Below are 17,078 nucleotides of genomic sequence, written 5' to 3'. Positions count from 1 at the left end.
GGATATAAAATGGAGCAAATACAAGACTAATTGAAGAAAACCACATATAGACTCAATATATAAGGATAGATTCTGTGGGCTTTTTTTTGTTTTTTTTTTTTGCTGAAGAAGATTTGCCCTGAGCTAACATCTATGCCAATATTCCTGTATTTTGTATGTGGGTGGCCACCACAGTGTGGCTTGATGAGTGGTGTGGGTCCATGCCTGGGATCTGAACCCACAAACCTGGGCCGCTGAAGCGAAGTGCGCCGAACTTAACCACTACGTCACGGGGCTGGTACTAGAGTCTGTGTTTTGTTTGTTTGTTTGTTTTTCCTAATCTCCACTTCCTGGGCATTTTTTTAGTGCAAACTAAAGCATTCATTACAAGTGACCGTAACATTTATTACACGAAAGGAAAACAAAGAAAACACAAAAGCTCAATGATTTAAAGAACAGTTTAAAAGAAAGTTGAAAGTTAGAAGGATTACACAATCTGGCCCTGTCATGCAGAACTGACTCTCTCTTATATTTCTTGTTTTTTATTTTTCTTGCAAGTTTCCTGTCTGTCACAGAGACCCTGAAACTCCTGTCCCATTGCTCGTGTGCTCATGGTCAAGTGTAAATTAGACCTGTTGAATTTTATGGTTTGGCCCTATTTGACCATTCCCTTGTGAACCTGAGCACTCTCTATTTTTCCAAGGAGAAAGTGAAATGTTATTATTCACGTCTCTCCTGCTGGAACTCGCAAATAGGCGGAACTTCTTTCCTGTACACTGTGAAAGGATTCAAACACCATGCTGATTTTTCCCCCTGTGGTCAAAACAGAAACTTGTTTGTTTTCTCTCAAATTTATTTGGAAAGGAGGTTGTTACAGCAAGGCTGTTTGAATTATTACAGCTAACCTTTTCCAGTGTGCATGTCCAGAGGCATAATTGGATTCCCAAAATGAACTCCATTGACAACAGCTACAGAAAGATGTGTCAGCTTGTTTATTCTTGAAATTAATGCTGCTTTCATTCTCTGTCTCCCTCTCTCAAAAATCTGTGAAGTAGCAGGACTTAGTGAATGGCACATTTGTTAGTTATTTACAAAAAATACTAACTAAAAGAGTAGAGATGTGGTAACAAAACTGACCCCAGTAGCTGCCTTTCTTTTCCTCTTCTGCTTTCCTACTGCATTTACTTGGATAATGTGTTTAATCAGGTAGAAGAGTCCCCATATTTCTCGTTGTACTAGCAACCTCTTGTGACCTCTCAGATAAAATTTAGTGGCATCAAGCTCTAGCAGCCACTTCTGCTCCTGAAGTATCATTATTCTTACAAATTGTACATCATTCCATTTTTTTGAGAGGGCTATTATATGTTGTAAATGGTACTAGCCCAGCAGTTGTGCTCAGTGGGCTGCAGTGAGGGCACTGCCAGGTGAGTGGACAGGAGGGTCGAGAAAAAACCAGCTCTTCACTCTGAAACGCACCCGCCTGGTTGCTGAAGGACAGGTGCCGGTCCCTTTGAGCGGCTGAGTATTGAAGTGGAAAACACTGGTTTGGAATCCAGGCTAGTGTGGTTTGGATCTCAGCTTTGCCATTGAGGAGCTCGAGCACATTCCTACCTCCTCTGCCCTTCAGTTTCTTGAGCTTTAAAAGGAAGATAATAGTCCTGCTTCCAGGGGGTGTGAAGTGTTACAGCTGTTTTGGAAACCAATCTGGCGGCATCTATTGAAATTAAAAATACGCATATCTTTCCAACCAGAAACCCCACTTCTGGAATCTATCCCATAGAAATAAAAGCACCAGTGCACAAGGGCATGTGTACTCGGGTGTTTGTACAGCGTTATTTCTAGTGCCCACAAAACTATATCAGGGGAAGAGATGAATGATTTGGAACGGCTACACCCTGGAATATTGTGCAGCTTTCAGAATGAATGAGTTAGAGTTTTTCATGAAGATATTTTCACGAGGTATGGTTTAAAAAGAAAAATGCAGAAAAGGGTGAATAAAACATGTCATTTTGGTACATTTTACAAGCTCTTCTTTACGTATGTATATATGTGTATAAATTCATGTGTATGTGTGTTTATAATTGATATGAGTATGGGAAAATAACATGGAAATGGAAATATGTGCGCGTGGATCACCTTGGGGGAAGGGAGGGCTATGTGAGGATGTGGTAGTGAAAAACGGAGGGGGAAATTAAGAAAAAAGGAGAGAGAAAGAAAAGACCACACTAAAAAGTGTTTATGATTTCTTCTGGGCTGAATTGTGTTCTCCCAAAATCCATATCTTGAAACCCTAACCCCCAGGTCCTAAGAATGTGACTGTATTTGGAGACAGGGCCTTTCAAGAGGTAATTACGGTTAAATGAGGTAATTGGGTTGGCCCCAATCCAATATGACTGGTGTCCTTGTAAAAAGAGGAGACTAGGACACAGACACACACAGAGGGAAGACCATGCAAAGACACCGGAAGGAAATGGACACCTAGATGCCAAGGAGAGAGGCCTCAGAAGAAGTCAACCCTGCTGACACCTTGATCTCAGACTTCTAACTTCCAGAATTGTGAGGAAATAAATTTCCATTGTGCAAGCCACGCAGAGTGTGGTACTTGTTATGGCAGCCCTAGCCAACTAATACATGATCACGTGTTTCTATGTAATTACGTTTATGCAGCCACGTGTGTAACTAAGTTAACTATATGGAAAAATTCCTGCATCACATATGAAGCATCAAGCACTCAATAAATAGCAACTATGATCATTGTTGTTATTATTACTATCATTGTCATCATCTGCACCCAGCACTATCCAGCTAGTGTTTTCATTCTCATTATTTTATTTAGAAATTCCTAAAGTTTTGATTTGCATTGCAAGAGTTGTTTATGGAGATTTTTCATTTTCAGGTTGATGTATCTGCTATGTTTTATTTTTTTATTGTTGTTATTTATTTCTAGTTTGACTGCAATGCAATCAGAGAATGCTGTTCCTATTCTTTCTACTTGATAGAATTTATTGTGGTTTGTGTGGAACCGAACATATCAGTTTTTCCACATGTGCCTGAGAAGGTGTATTTTCAATGATTAGAGTGTGATATGTAATAAGTCTCCATAAGGTCTACATTAATGTTGTGTGTGTGAAGGGCGCCCTTGCTTATGTCTATCCACTTGACCCTGTATTTTGTCTTATGTTTTTGTGGGTTTTTTCCTCTAGGTAGTCTGCTATCATTTTTAAAAAATTTCTCTTTTGGTGTTCAGAAAGGGTTTGTATTTTTGTTCTAGAATTTACCTACATATTAATACTTTTCCATGTGCTTATTTTCCCTTTTCCTTACTTAGGCTTCTCCTATTTGATTTGTCATCTTTCAAGAATATCCTGTGTATCTTACCTGTTATCTATGTGACAATGAATGAGCTCATTCTACTTTCATCCTTCTTCTCCCATTGTTCAGTTGTGCTGTTTCACCTTCATCAAAACGTAAAACGTTTACAAACTATTCTTCCACACTTACCACCACATTTGTCTTTGTCTCAGATCCACTAATGTATATGTAATAGATACATGTGTCTGTATAGATATACAATATATGTATTCAAAATTTTGACAACATTTTTGAATCATCTATTGGTCATCTTCTAGTAGATTTTTCAAGAACTTATGAATACAGTATTACTTAGGTTCCTACATGTTTAATTTGTTTTAAATAGTTTTGATTCTAGAAGTTTGCCTGGATTAAAAAACAACAGCAACAACAAAATCCTTGGTTCACAATTTCTTTCTTTGAGTTTCAAGAAAACATTGCTCAAATTGTTTTGCTTTGCGTGTTACTATTGAGAAGTCTGAGGCAAACCTTATTTTTTATCCTTTGCAAATGACTTGGTCATTTGACTGAGAGGCTCATGTTATTTTTTCTTTATCTCTTAAAGTCTAAAACTTTTTCTAGGCTATGGCTTGGAGTTGACAGTCCAGGGCACATGGTGGGGCTTTTCAATATGAAGATTCCAGAATTTTTTTCTTCTAGAATATATTCTTGTTATACTTTTAAATATTAGTTATATGCCACCGTTTTGTTTTTCTCCTTCACGGACTCCACTTATACTTATTCCAAGAATACTTGTACTTTCTCTCAAATCTTTTGTTTCAATTTCTTTATCTTAACTGTTTTTATTCATCTCCTCAATATTTCTTTATTTTTACTTAAGTTAATTTTCCCTTGGGGACTTTGTACTTTGGTCTCCATTAGTGACATGGTGTTTCTTTGTATTCAAATTATTATCTGAGTTTATCTGTTTTACAAATTTCTATTTTCTGCCCATTCTCTTCTATATTTCTTATCTGAGGTGTTCTCTCATATTTGTAACAAGGCAAACGTTAATGGCAAATAATTGCTAATGGCATATAATTCATGTTGAAATGTTGTGTCCAGTTTTATTCTTTTCCTTTTCTTAGAATGTTTTCATCAGGTGAAAACAATTGATTCACATTTTCCTTGTTCTTATAATAGCTTTATATGAATGTTGTCTGTGTTGCATTTTCAAACGTCTTGTATTTAACTGGATGATCAGTAAAAAGTGTAGCAGACAAGGGGTTTGATGGCTCAAAATTTTTCTTAGTTTAAGAGTGCCCTCTTCCCTCAGGGCAGTGAAGTGCATTTCCTTTCATATGCGGCACCTTTTGGGGAGGAGGGCTGAGAGTATTCTGATTCTGTTATACTCATGTTTTTCTGAAGGTCTCTTAATTTCCGCCACTTGTTTTGTTTTTTCTTCTAGGACACGTGCTTGTTTCATGTTTCCTAACTTTTCTCTAGAAAGGGAGTTTATTGAGATGGCCACCTCTAGCACCGTGCCTTTCAAGATTTTACCTTCAGATTCTTCCATAGCTAGTGCTCCGTTCTACCAGGTCAGAAGTGAACTGAGAATGAGTTCATTTGTTATCTGCCACCATTAGACCCCTGCAGCATTCTCCAAATTAGGGAGGACTGATGTATCTATAATATTGATTATTTTCAATCCTTGAATATGTTGTGTCTATTAACATAGGTCTTCAGTAATTGATCTTGATAAAGTTCTGCAGATTTCAATGCAAAGAATTCCATGCACCCTTTTTATTAGATTTATTCTATTCTGATGATTGTGTTCTTTAAATAAGCATCCTATAGTTAGTTTTTGTTTATCCAGTTCAACAATTCAAATAATGATTTTGGGTATTTAACTTATTTATATTTAATGTAATTACTGATATATTGGGATTTAAATATACCATCTTCAATTATTATTTGTTTTGACTCACTATTTTCTCTTCTTCTCTTTTTCATTTAAATAAACAATTTAAACTATTTTATAGTATCATTACTTATTTTGAGACTAATTGTTTTAAATTGGAGATTTTCTGTTATTAATTACAAATTGTAATTATTTTGCAATTAAAAATATAAAGTTCAATTCTAACATCAATGAATCTCAAAAATAATAGATTTTTGTTTATTTTGCCTTGTATTTTGAAAGCTTTTTGTTAGTTTTAGTTTGTTTTTAAAAAGGCAGGAGATCAACACAGGTTTTGGGGAGCAGCTGCAGGAGTGAAAGTCACAAGTGAAGAGCCTTTGGGGAAGGATTGTTGCATGTTGGGCAATGTGTTCTCATCTCTTTGCAGCCTCTTCAAGACTTCAGTCAAGATACTTTTTTTTAGGTTTTGGAAATGGATTTGTGTTTTTTTGTGTTTAACTCTGTGAAGATTGGGCATGAGGCAGATCCATTTCATTACATTTTGGGGATTTTCCCAGGCCTTGAGTACCAGTCAGGGTTCAGCCAGAAAACAGAACTCATTCTGTGCATTTTAATGGAAGGAATTTACTATGAAGTTCTGGTCACTAAGGTATTAGAAGAACTGAAGAACCAGAGGAAGAGGTAAGGCAACTTTAAGAATCGTATCTGCAGGAAGCTGCTTCCACCCTTTGGGGATGTAGGACAAAGGGAGGAAGAAATGTTATCAGAATCCAAGAATTGTGGCCACCTGATAGGACCTGTAACCATCTTGGAGTCTGTCTGACAGGAGCTGGAACCACACAGCTACTGCTGGAGATACAACCCAAAGCAAAGAAAAAAGAGATGGAAAATATCTTGATTTCTTCTTCCAATCACATTGCAATCTCCTGTCATTGCCTCCCATTGGCTGAAATTAAGTGAAAGCCAGGAGGTGAGGGCACCTGGGAAATGTAGCTTGCAAGAGTCAGTCCCCTGTGATTCAAAGCAGAGTAAGGGAATGAGGGAGAATGGATCTGAGAGTAAACAGTCAAATGACTGCTGTGGCACATATTGTTACCAAATCTTTCTTACACATGCTGGATGACTTCCAGGCACAAGAGGACTGTGCTGAGTGGCTTCAGTTGTCCTGCTAATGGCCAAGCTTGTCACACTGGGAGTAACTGAGGGGTGTGGTCTATGACTAGTCTTGGCCTGGCTCTGAGGAGTGTCCTGATCTGGGTTAAGAATTGGTTTATTCCCACCTATTAGAATCTTGTAGGTGGAAGGTGTGTTTTAAGGACATTGAGTCATTCTTATATGACTTCTGGTTTCAAACCAGAATGTTTATGGGCTCCTATCGAGTGAGGGATAACCTCCCCAGGAAAGTTTTCCTTATCAGGAGATCTAACCCAGTCCAACCTCTCCTGCTGTGCATCCCCACCCTCAACTTCAGCCTCTGGCAGTAAACCCTCATCTTGTGGCTGCCCAGTTGCCCTTGCCTGGTGACTCCGCCATCTTGGGGAGATTTTTGGCAAGATGGCTCAAGCTTGGCTATATTCACTGGCATTCCCTTGACTGGCACTTATCATTACTCACTATTCTAAGCAGTGAAAGTCAGGATGCTAGTTGCCACTCTGCTCTCATCCTTGTCATCTTTTTTCTAATTATTTTCCCAAATAAGAAAATAGGAAGGCACAAGAAAGACCATCAAGTTCACTGTGTAAGCAGAAGTTAAACCTGAAAGAAGCTGTTGGCCAACCCTGCCTAAGGCTGACTTTACTTTCTGATGTCATCTTGCTAATTTATTTATCTACTTATTTGGCTTCCCCCTTACTAGGATATCAGCTCCATAAGATCCAGGACTTGGAGTTTTTATTCCCCATTCTATCCTCAGCACCTAGGACATTGCCTGACATATATTAAGTGCTCAATAAATAGTTGTTAAATGATTGAACCTATGAGACACTGAGAAATGACTAAGAGGTGGAGGAGAGACACAGGAGGGTATGGAGTCTTGTAAAATAAAGGAAACAAGTTTCAAGAAGTAGATAATAGCACTGTCAAATATTGTTGAGAGATGAAGTAATACAAGTACTTAAAAGTAGCCATTGGATTTGGGGAGAAGGAGGTCATTGGTGACCTTGGCAAAAACAATACTCAGTGAAATGTTAGGAGCCTGAAGAGTGAATGATGAGTGGTGAGGAAGTGGAAACGGTGAGTGTGGACAAGTCTCAACAAGTTTACTAGTAAAAGGGTCAGTGAGAAAGAGTGATAGCTGGAAAAGAGTTTCTTTAAAAAGTAATAGGGCCTTGAGTGTCTTTACGTTCTAATGGGAAGGAGCCAATAGAATGGGAGAGTGAAGATATAGACAGGACAGGGAGTAGTCAATAGCAAGATTTAGGAGAAGGTAGAAAGGGCTGTAACCCAGAATATGAGTGAAGGGATTAGCCAGAGGTAGGACCAGCCTCTCTTCTACTGTAACAGGAGGGGAGGGAGAAAGACTGGGAAAAGATTCAGGCAAATTTGGACACTGACAATGGGAGAGGGAGGAAGTTCTGTCTGGTGACTTATTTTTTCTCTGTGAGGGTGAGATCGCCATTCTTTCAGTAAGTGCTTTCGGAGAGCCTACTCTGTGCCCATATTCTGCTGGGTCCTGTGAGCAGTAGTGAGCAGAGAATGACGTGGGGCTGGTCCACGAGGAGCTTAGAGGCGAGTGGGGAGATTGTCCTCAATCAAATGATTACATCCCAAACTGTAAAAATACAACAGCACCATGACTGGGAAGAGATGCATTGATCTGCATGGTTTTTTGATTTTGTGTGATTGCAGACTTGGCAGTCATGGAGAAGCTCAGAGAAAAGTCAAGGGGAAAGTGCAAAAGGAAGATCTGGGCGCCAGGGTGTGGGCAAACAAGTTTCGTAGGTCAGAGAACATGAGAGATTTCTTCCTGGTACGTGAGTTTGCCCAGCTGGAGCTGAGCCTGAGGGAGTCACTGCTCTGATAATGGATTGTTGGGCGGGTCCAACCCGCCAGGTGAGAGTTCAGCTTGCTACCTCTCCAGTATCCCTCCATTGCCACCACTGTCTTTCCCACAGGGAACTGGCTCTGTTGCTAATTACTCTAGGACAAACTCTTTCCTTATAGAGAATCTGATTCTAGTAATCTAATTTGTATTTATAAGATACTTAAAGATACCAGCAAAAATTAAAATGAACTCCAAACTCTGTAGCTAACGGTTGAGCCTTACTGGCTTTCTAGAACTTTGAGGTTCCATAGGTAGATGTCTGCTCCTGCCTCTTTGTCTGTGTTAATCTGTTTGAGGAAAAAAGTAAGCAAGAGTTCAAAGATCTGGATCCTAATTGGTGTCCTGAGTCTAATTAACAGTGTGACTTTGTCACTTCACCTCCTTAATGCCTCAGTTTCTCCTTCATTGGATTAGATGAATTTTCAGTTGTACGATCCATCCTACTAGTTTTTTTTTTTTTTATAATTTTATTTATTTATTTATTTTTCCCCAAAGCCCCAGTAGATAGTTGTATGTCATAGCTGCACATCCTTCTAGTTGCTGTATGTGGGACGTGGCCTCAGCATGGCCGGAGAAGCAGTGCGTCGGTGCGCGCCCGGGATCCGAACCCGGGCCGCCAGCAGCGGAGTGCGCGTACTTAACCACTAAGCCACGGGGCCGGCCCCATCCTATTAGTTTTAAGAGGTATTTACAAAATGTACAACTTGATTGTTTTTTAATTCTGAGTATTAGGCACCTTCTATGTCACAATAATTAGGTAGGTTGACTAAGTGTCAATTTAATTGCTAAGCTTCTTTCTCAGCCCTAATTTTCATAACTCTCCACCCTCCCATTAGGTTTGTCTACCCTTGACATATTTACTTTCTTGCCTTAGCATGTTATTTGCGCTTGCTTCCCCTGAATTTCTGCCTCTTCATTTAATACCATGACTGTTCTTGTCCTTCTTCGATGAATGATTTTACAGGGTGCAAGCTACAGTTGACTTTTCTGAAGCAGAGCCATCTGTTTATAAAATTAGGTACCTCATTATGTAAAAACATTAAGATGAGCACTTAGTTCCTTTTACCTAAAGACTTTCAAAAAACTTGGCAACACAGATCACGAAATGTTAGGGTTAGAAGAGACATTCAGGCAGATGGATTAGCTCGTCAACCACTGGCCACTGGCTTAAACTTGAATCCTAAGCAGTAGTCTCGGAGAGCTTGCCACTTGCCACAGGGACCACCCACGTGTTGAGAATATTGGGTGGGAGGAGCTTGCTTTACAATTTTCTCAATTAAACAGCAGACCATGACATAAAAGGAGGTATTCTGCTTGGCTGGACAGATGAAAGGAATAGTCTATAGGGAAACCAAGTAGATGATGGCTGACTTAGTTAACTTTCTAGAACAATGAGAAGTTGGTCTCTCTCTCAGTTCTAATCCCTGCCTAACTCTCCCTTCCCTCAACACACTCAGACACACTCACTCACACACACACACACACACACACACACACACCATTAGAACTGGAAACCATTGGCTTGTACAGGGCAGTCTAGGCAGAAAGTTGGCAACATCCCCAAAGAAGAGTGCAGAGGAGCTTGGAGAGCCAAGTGGTCTATTTACCGGAGAGCCTTCTAAATACAAACCACTCTTTTGGATGGATAACACCCACAGTGACTGTTTCTTTGCCTACTAAGGAAAAAGCAAGACTTTACTTTTCGACAACCTGAGGTCTATCTATCAAACTTAATCAGAGGGGTAGGTAATAATCAGCCCCCAGAGCAGGAACTTAGTCCCCACCATGTACTCATCACCAAGCTTCACTATTGTCATTTTTTGCCATATGTATTTCATCTACCCACCACCCATTTTTTTTCCTGGACTATCTTAAAGCAAATCCCACAGTCATATAATTTCACCTGTAAATATTCACGTATTGCTAGAAGATAGGAACTATTTTTAAAAGTAACTAGAGGTCATTATCCTACCAAAAAAATGATACTATTTTATTAATATTATCTAGTACCAAATCCATATTCAATTTTCCCAAATTGTCTCAAATATTTCTTTTCAAAATTGGTTTATTCAGATCAAGAGCCATACAAGACTATACCCTCCTCCCTCCCTCCATTCTCCCGCCTGGACTACTCACTGCGAAAACACAGCGAAAGCCAAAAGGGAACAAAAGGGAAATGTTTATGTAATCCAAACAGGCCAGCCTCTGGGGGCAGAGAGCAGGGTGGAGAGAGACGACGGAGGGGAGTGGACCTGCAGGAGAGAACAGAGGAAACCCGCCACACTACCGGGACACAGAATCGGGTTCTGTTTATAAGGAAGAACACGGTGTGTGCGTGTGGGAGGCTGCTGGACGACAAAGCGACGGCTAAGTCGGGTAAACCTCACCCACTTCTCCAAAGGAAGGAGAATGGAGTGGGTCCCGTTAGTGATTCTCAGTGATATGCAACCAGGAGAAGGGAGTATATATTAGGCTCCAATCAAGGCCTTTTTTTGCTATCATATTTCCTCAATTCTAAGATGCCATGGATTGTAAAACATGCTTCCAGCTTAATAACAGCTTCTCAGGTGAAGGAAGGAAGGAAGGAAGGAATGAACGAATGATGAGGGAAGGAAGGGAAAAAATATGTTTCATTAATTGTCGCCATCAATGGTATTTGGATATCCTTGTTTCTGAGATATAAAAGTGTGAAAAAGAAACGCAGCAGGGGGCGCACAGGAGATTTTCAGGGCAGTGGAACTATTCTGTATGATACTGTAATGGCGGATGCTTAACATTACACAGTTGTCAAAACCCATATAATGTACAACACAGAGTGAACCTAATGTAAACCATGGATTTAGTTAATAATAATGTATCAATATTGGCTCATCAATTGTAACAAATGTACAACACCAACTAAGATGTTAATAATAAAAGAAACTGTGTGGGGGTGTGTGTAGAGAAATGATGTATGGGAACTCTCTCTGCTCAAAGTACTTTCTGCTTTTTTGTAAATCTAAAGCTGCTCTAAAAAATAAAGTCAATTATTAAAAAAAAAAAAAGAAGAAATGTGTTTTAGGCTAAAGGAAACATAGTTATTACACCAATCTTAAAATACTCTCCACCCAGTCAGCGTGTGGTGGGTGTGGTGGGAATAACCCCAACCCAGGCAAATAGGCATAGTTAACCAGAAGGCGAGTGTCCCTGTATTACTGTTCTGATAAGCATGGATTTCATTACATTTGTATAGCTTAATTAATGTAATTACAAAATACACCATCTCCCAGTTACACAAGGCAAAACACAAAAACAGAGGTAGATATTTCTTTTCTCCTTCAAGACCTTAAATTTGCTTTAAAAATAATAATAATAGAAGAAACAACAATGGTTTGCCATACTGATGCATACCTAGTTTTCCTTAATATTAGTCAGAATCTGAACAGGATCATAATTAGTCACCGTGCAGACAAAGGGATGTCAGTGGTTCAGGGTCCTTCAGCTTTGGAAAGTTTCTGATAGATTATTCAGTTTATTCTTTGGTCCTCTGAGTTGGCGGCTCTCGATGTCTTTCTGTGGCTAGAATTCAATGAATAGAATGGATAACATAATTTGACTGCAAGATGTACCAATTCAGCAGCCAGTGAAGCAGCTAGCCTTACCCAGAAGGGCAGTTGCACTCTGCTTGTATCTGCCCTAGTGGCAGCGTGTCTCCAGATACGGCCCCCAGTGGACCAGACCTCCCATGTCCATGCCCTGGAGTCGTCCCCTCCCGATGAATCTGGGCTGGCTCTGTGACTGATTTTTGACTACAGAATGTGGCAGAAGGCCAGAAGTTTTGCAGCTTCTGCCTGGGACTCTTGAAACATTCTGAGGGAAGCCAGCCACCATCTAAGAAGTTCAACTCCCCTGAGAACTGTCTCAGGTACTCCTTGCAGGTGTGCTTCAGAGTAAGGTGACCTGCACAAAACGCTGAAGGGAGAGAGTTGTTTTTGTTATATTCTGGTCACCTATTGACGTATAATGAACCGCTCCCAAACTTAGGGATTTGAAACTTTTTTTTTATTTTGATAGGGAAGATTAGCCCTGAGCTAACATCTGTTGCCGATCCTCCTTTTTTTGCTGAGGAAGACTGGGCCTGAGCTAACATCCGTGCCCATCATCCTCCACTTGATATGGGACGCCGCCACAGCATGGCTTGATAAGTGGTGTGTAAGTCTCTGCCCGGGATCGGAGTCAGCGAACCCTGGGCTGCCGAAGCGCAACACACAAACCTGAACACTATGCCACCCAGCTGGGCCCTAAAACAGTGTTTTTTGATGGGTCAGTTTGTTGACTAGCGTCAGCTGGGCAGTTCTTGCTTGGGGACTTTCACGTGGTCACAGTCAAATGGAAGCTATGGCTGGAGTCATCTGAAGGCGCAATGGCACGAGACGTCCAAGATGGCTTCCTCATGCATGTGTCTGTGACCTCAGCTGGGATGGCTGGAAGAACCAGAGGCTGGCCGGGCATCTCGTCTCTCCATGCTGCCTCTGCAGGTGGCTAGTGTGGGCATCTTCACAGGATGGACATTTCAGGGCAACTGAACCCGGACTAAGAATTCCAAGAGTCCCGAGTGGAAGCTGCAAGACTTCTTTTGACCCAGCCTCAGATGCCATGTAGTCTCACTTCTGCCACATTCTATAGTCAAAGGTGAATCACAGGGCCAAACCAGATTCACTGAGAGGGGACAGCACCAGGGAGTGAATATGGGAGGCCTGGTTCATTGAGGGGCCATCTTTGGAGACTAGTGGCCACAAGAGCAGACAAATTAGAGTGTCACTGTTCTTCTGTGTAAGTGTATTCTTTTGTTTCCAACAATTCCCCAGGTTCCCTTTAAGTAGCAAGTTCAGATGATAATGACAAAGTGACTATTTCCTGAGGACAGACAGTGCCAGGAGCTGAGTGCCCTCAGAGATTTTTCTCTCACAGTATCCTGTGAGTTACTACATATCTATCCCCATTTTGCAGATGATGAAGCAGCCTAGAGAATAACTTGCTTAAGGTCACATGGTTAGTCAGTTGGGCCCATACATAGTCCACAGCATAGCCATTCTCCGACTGCTCTAATATATAGCCATCTGGATAACCATGTTAAATTCTAATCATTTCTAATGCTTTTGTCTAGACTGTGTGAGAAGCCAAGAGAAGCTGGAGGCAAATGCAATCAAGGAAACTGCCATTTGAGTACGAAAGGAAGATGTTGGAAGTTGCCACCAGAAAAAAATTATTCTCATTGCATCTTTCCTAGGAGGGTGCCTACAGGTCTCTGTGATGGGCCTGCCTGACGCCGACTCCTCCACCTCGTCTCTTACCACCATGTTCACTCTTCACTACGCTTTTGGCCAGTGGTTCTGAAACCCGGCTCCACATTAGAATCACTTGGGGAAACTTTAAAAATCCTGATGACCAGGCCATACCCCAGACCAATTAAATCAAAATCTTTGGGCTAGAACTGAGGCATCTGTGCTTTATAATTCTCCTCAATCCCAGAGGAATCCAATGTGCAGCCGAATGATATAAACACTGCTCTAGTCATCAAGAAAAGTTTATATTTCACCTAAAACACCAAGCTGTTCAATATTGCTGTCCTTTGCTTTTGTCTCCTCTTTTGCTGGGAGAGTGTCACCTCTTCTTTCAAGACCCAGAGTGTCACTTCCTAGGCAAAGCCACCTTAACTTCAGACCACTCTTCTTCAAGGAAGACAGAGTACACCTCCCACTGCATGTCATACTGCCATTCTAGCAGCATCTGAAACACTTTATTTCTCTGGCTTTATTGCCTGGCTCCCTCCCCCCACCACCCACCATCACCAGGAATCACAATTCCCTTGAGGGCAGGGAACATATTTTACTAATTCCTACACGGCACCTGGCACATAGTAGGACCTTGAAAAATGCTTGTTGACTGATGGACGATAAATGAATGAATGAATAGATGGATGGAAGAATGAAAGAAGGAATGAATGAAATTTAAAATCTGCCATTTCCAGTGGTCTGTTCCAGGGCTGGGATTAGGGGCAGACTGTTGCTCTCTGAGACAATGTAATGAATGTCAGAACTGCCCGTATGTACACATTAGGCTCCTCTTCCTGCCTGCAGAGGAAAAAAAATCCTGGTCAAATTCTTCGTTTCCACCTAGGTAGGTGGCAACGTGTGATAGTCTGAATAATGGCCCCCAAACATGCTCACGTCCTAATCCCTGGAATTTGTGAATGTTACCTTGTGTAAGAGATTTTGCAGATGTGATTAAATAGAGGATCTCAAGATGGAGAGACTATCCTGGATTATCTGGTTGGGCCCTAAATGTAATCACAGTGTCCTTATAAGAGAGAGGAAGAGGAAGATTTGACTACAGCGACAGAAGAAGAAGGCAATCTGGGGACCAAAGCAAGATGCTGTGCTGCTGGTTTGGAAGATGGAGGAAGGGGCGGTGGGCCAAGGAATGCAGCTCCAGAAGCTGGAAAAGACAAGGAAACCGATTCTTCCCTGGAGACCCCAGAGGGAGCACAGCCTTGCTGACAACTTGATTTTGGCCCAGTAAAACTGATTTTGGACTTCTGGCCTCCAAGACTGTAAGAGAATAAATGTATGTTGTTTTAAGCCACCAAGTTTGCAGTAATTTGTTACAGCAGCCATAGGAAACTAAAACATAAGGCTACTAGGGAAAGTTTTGTGAGCACATAGCCACTGGAAACCCCCTCAAAACCTTTGGTGGGGTGGGAGCCTCTAGTCCAGACCATTGTCCTGAACAGCAGGGGGAAATAGAGGTGTCTTTGGGCAGCTAGCCTCCTGCCCTAGAATTTACTGAAGAAAAAGCGTTACCATAAATTGAAATTTGCCCATGAAGTGAGGTGAAAGTACATGTTATTTTAATAGAAAACATCACTGTTCCCTTTAAAAATAATACTGGTTAGCACTTAATACAGGCTTAGTACATCCTAGACCATGTTCTATGTCCTTTACATGTATTTTGCACTTAATATTCACAATGACCCCAGGGGTTTTTTTAAAAAACGTTTTAAGGATGAGTATATTGAGAAACAGAGAGGTCACACACCTAGTTGTTAGTTGTAGTGGAGCATTTGGGGAAGAAATGTCTTTGTTTAGGAAAGGTACTTCATAGACTCCTTTAGGTGTGGAGGGTGAGCCCCAAGGATAAGGACGGGAAAATGTAGCAGAATGAGAGATGGTTGAAGTGCTCTGGTTAAGAAACAAAGGAAATTGGGAATGGGGAGGGTGTTCTAGAATGAGGAAAGCTGGAGCTTGTCAAGAAAGGTGGCCCATGAGAAATCCCCAGCGCCTTGTTGTGATAGAAACCTCTCCCTTTCCCCAAACCTTCAGTAAAGTCTGCTACATTTATGTGCATTGCTTGAGAAGCTAGAAGAATAATCAAGAAAAAGGAGCTATTGAGTCAGTGTGAAACACAAGGGAGAGAAGAGTCCTGGAAAGTGAGAAGAGAGAGAGAATTAGAAGTAAACCGAGGAAGAGAGGTATGGGATTTCCTTCTCAGTGGGAACCTAATGTTGGAAAGAATTTTATGTAAATCTCAAAGGACAGGTGGCCCTGACTGTCATCTAGGCCACACGGAATCTCTTTTCCACCTGGGCACACGTTACAGAAGACATTCATATGTAGGACATGCCATAGGATGTGACTCCAAGAAGACGAGCTAGGCACTATGCACCAAGCCTAAGCTCTGACCTGCCCTTTCTATCTTATTTGATAAAGCCTGTGGGCTGCAGGTAACTGAGAGTGACACAAAGCAGTTCTAATTTATTATGGACTTTTTTGTTTTTTGTTTTTTTTGTAAGATTGGCCCTGAGCTAACATCTGCCAATCCTCCTCTTTTTGCTGCGGAAGACTGGCCCTGGGCTAACATCCATGCCAGTCTTCCTCCACTTTATATGGGATGCCACCACAGCATGGCTTGACAAGCAGTGCATCGGTGCGGGCCCAGGATCCGAACCAGCGAACCCCGGGCCACCGCAGTAGAGCATGCGCACTTAACCACTTGCGCCACTGGGCCAGCCCCTATTCTGACTTTTTAAAAAATATTGGTAACACATTGTATGTAACTCAATATATTCAAAAGATTATAATTTCAACATGCAATCAATATTTTAAACATTGTTAATGAGATACCTTACATTTTTTTCATAGTCAGTCTTTGAAATCTAGCATACATTTTACACTTCCAGCATATCTCAACTCTAAACAGCCACATTTCCCTGCTCAATGGCCACCCGTGGCCTGTGGCTACCATAGTGGACTAAGCAACTCTACTCCTTCACTAGCAAGTTCATTCCCTCCTTCGGTATAGACTTTCCTTCACTTTCAATTGTGTAGAAACTCTCCATTATATTTGAAAACCCAAATGTGTGAGCTCCAGGGTCGGGGAAGCGGGGAGGACAGGGAGAGCACGTGGCCCAAGGCAGTAAGGGAAGCACTTGCACCCAGGCATTTTTTTTCTTCTTCTTTTTTTTATTGAGGTATAATTGATGTATAACATTATATTAGTTTCAGGTGTACAACAATGATTCAATATTTGTATATATTGCAACATAATCACTATAATAGTCCAGCCAACATCCCTCACAATTCACAGTTAAGAAATCGTTTTGTTTTTTTTTTTTGAGGAAGATCGGCCCTGAGCTAACATCTGCCTGCCAGTCCTTCTCCTTTTGCTGAGGAAGACTAGCCCTGGGCTAACGTCCATGCCCATCTTCCTCCACTTTTTGTGGGACGCCTGCCACAGCATGGCCTGACAAGCCGTGCGTTGGTGCGCGCCCGGGATCCGAACTGGCGAACCCCAGGCCGCCGCAGC

General features: G+C 41.4%; 1 long non-coding RNA gene across 2 annotated transcripts in view; it reads left to right on the top strand.

Moving 5' to 3' along the window:
* LOC147916997 (uncharacterized) overlaps positions 1-14,852 on the top strand; it is an 85,006-nt gene extending 70,154 nt beyond the window's left edge. Inside the window, exon 3 of one of the 2 annotated variants that reach the window (XR_015552183.1) lies at positions 13,381-14,852. This is a non-coding gene — a long non-coding RNA (uncharacterized LOC147916997). Of the gene's footprint in view, positions 1-2,393; positions 2,847-13,380 lie in introns of those variants that run through there. The other variant, XR_015552184.1, reaches the window with a different exon arrangement.
* Positions 14,853-17,078: the final 2,226 nt, after the last annotated feature.

This window comes from Ceratotherium simum, chromosome 5 (genome assembly GCF_057802395.1).
Source record: "Ceratotherium simum simum isolate JZ-2026a chromosome 5, ASM5780239v1, whole genome shotgun sequence".
NCBI classification, from domain to species: Eukaryota; Metazoa; Chordata; class Mammalia; order Perissodactyla; family Rhinocerotidae; genus Ceratotherium; species Ceratotherium simum.
This window is presented reverse-complemented; position numbering and strand designations above follow the sequence as displayed.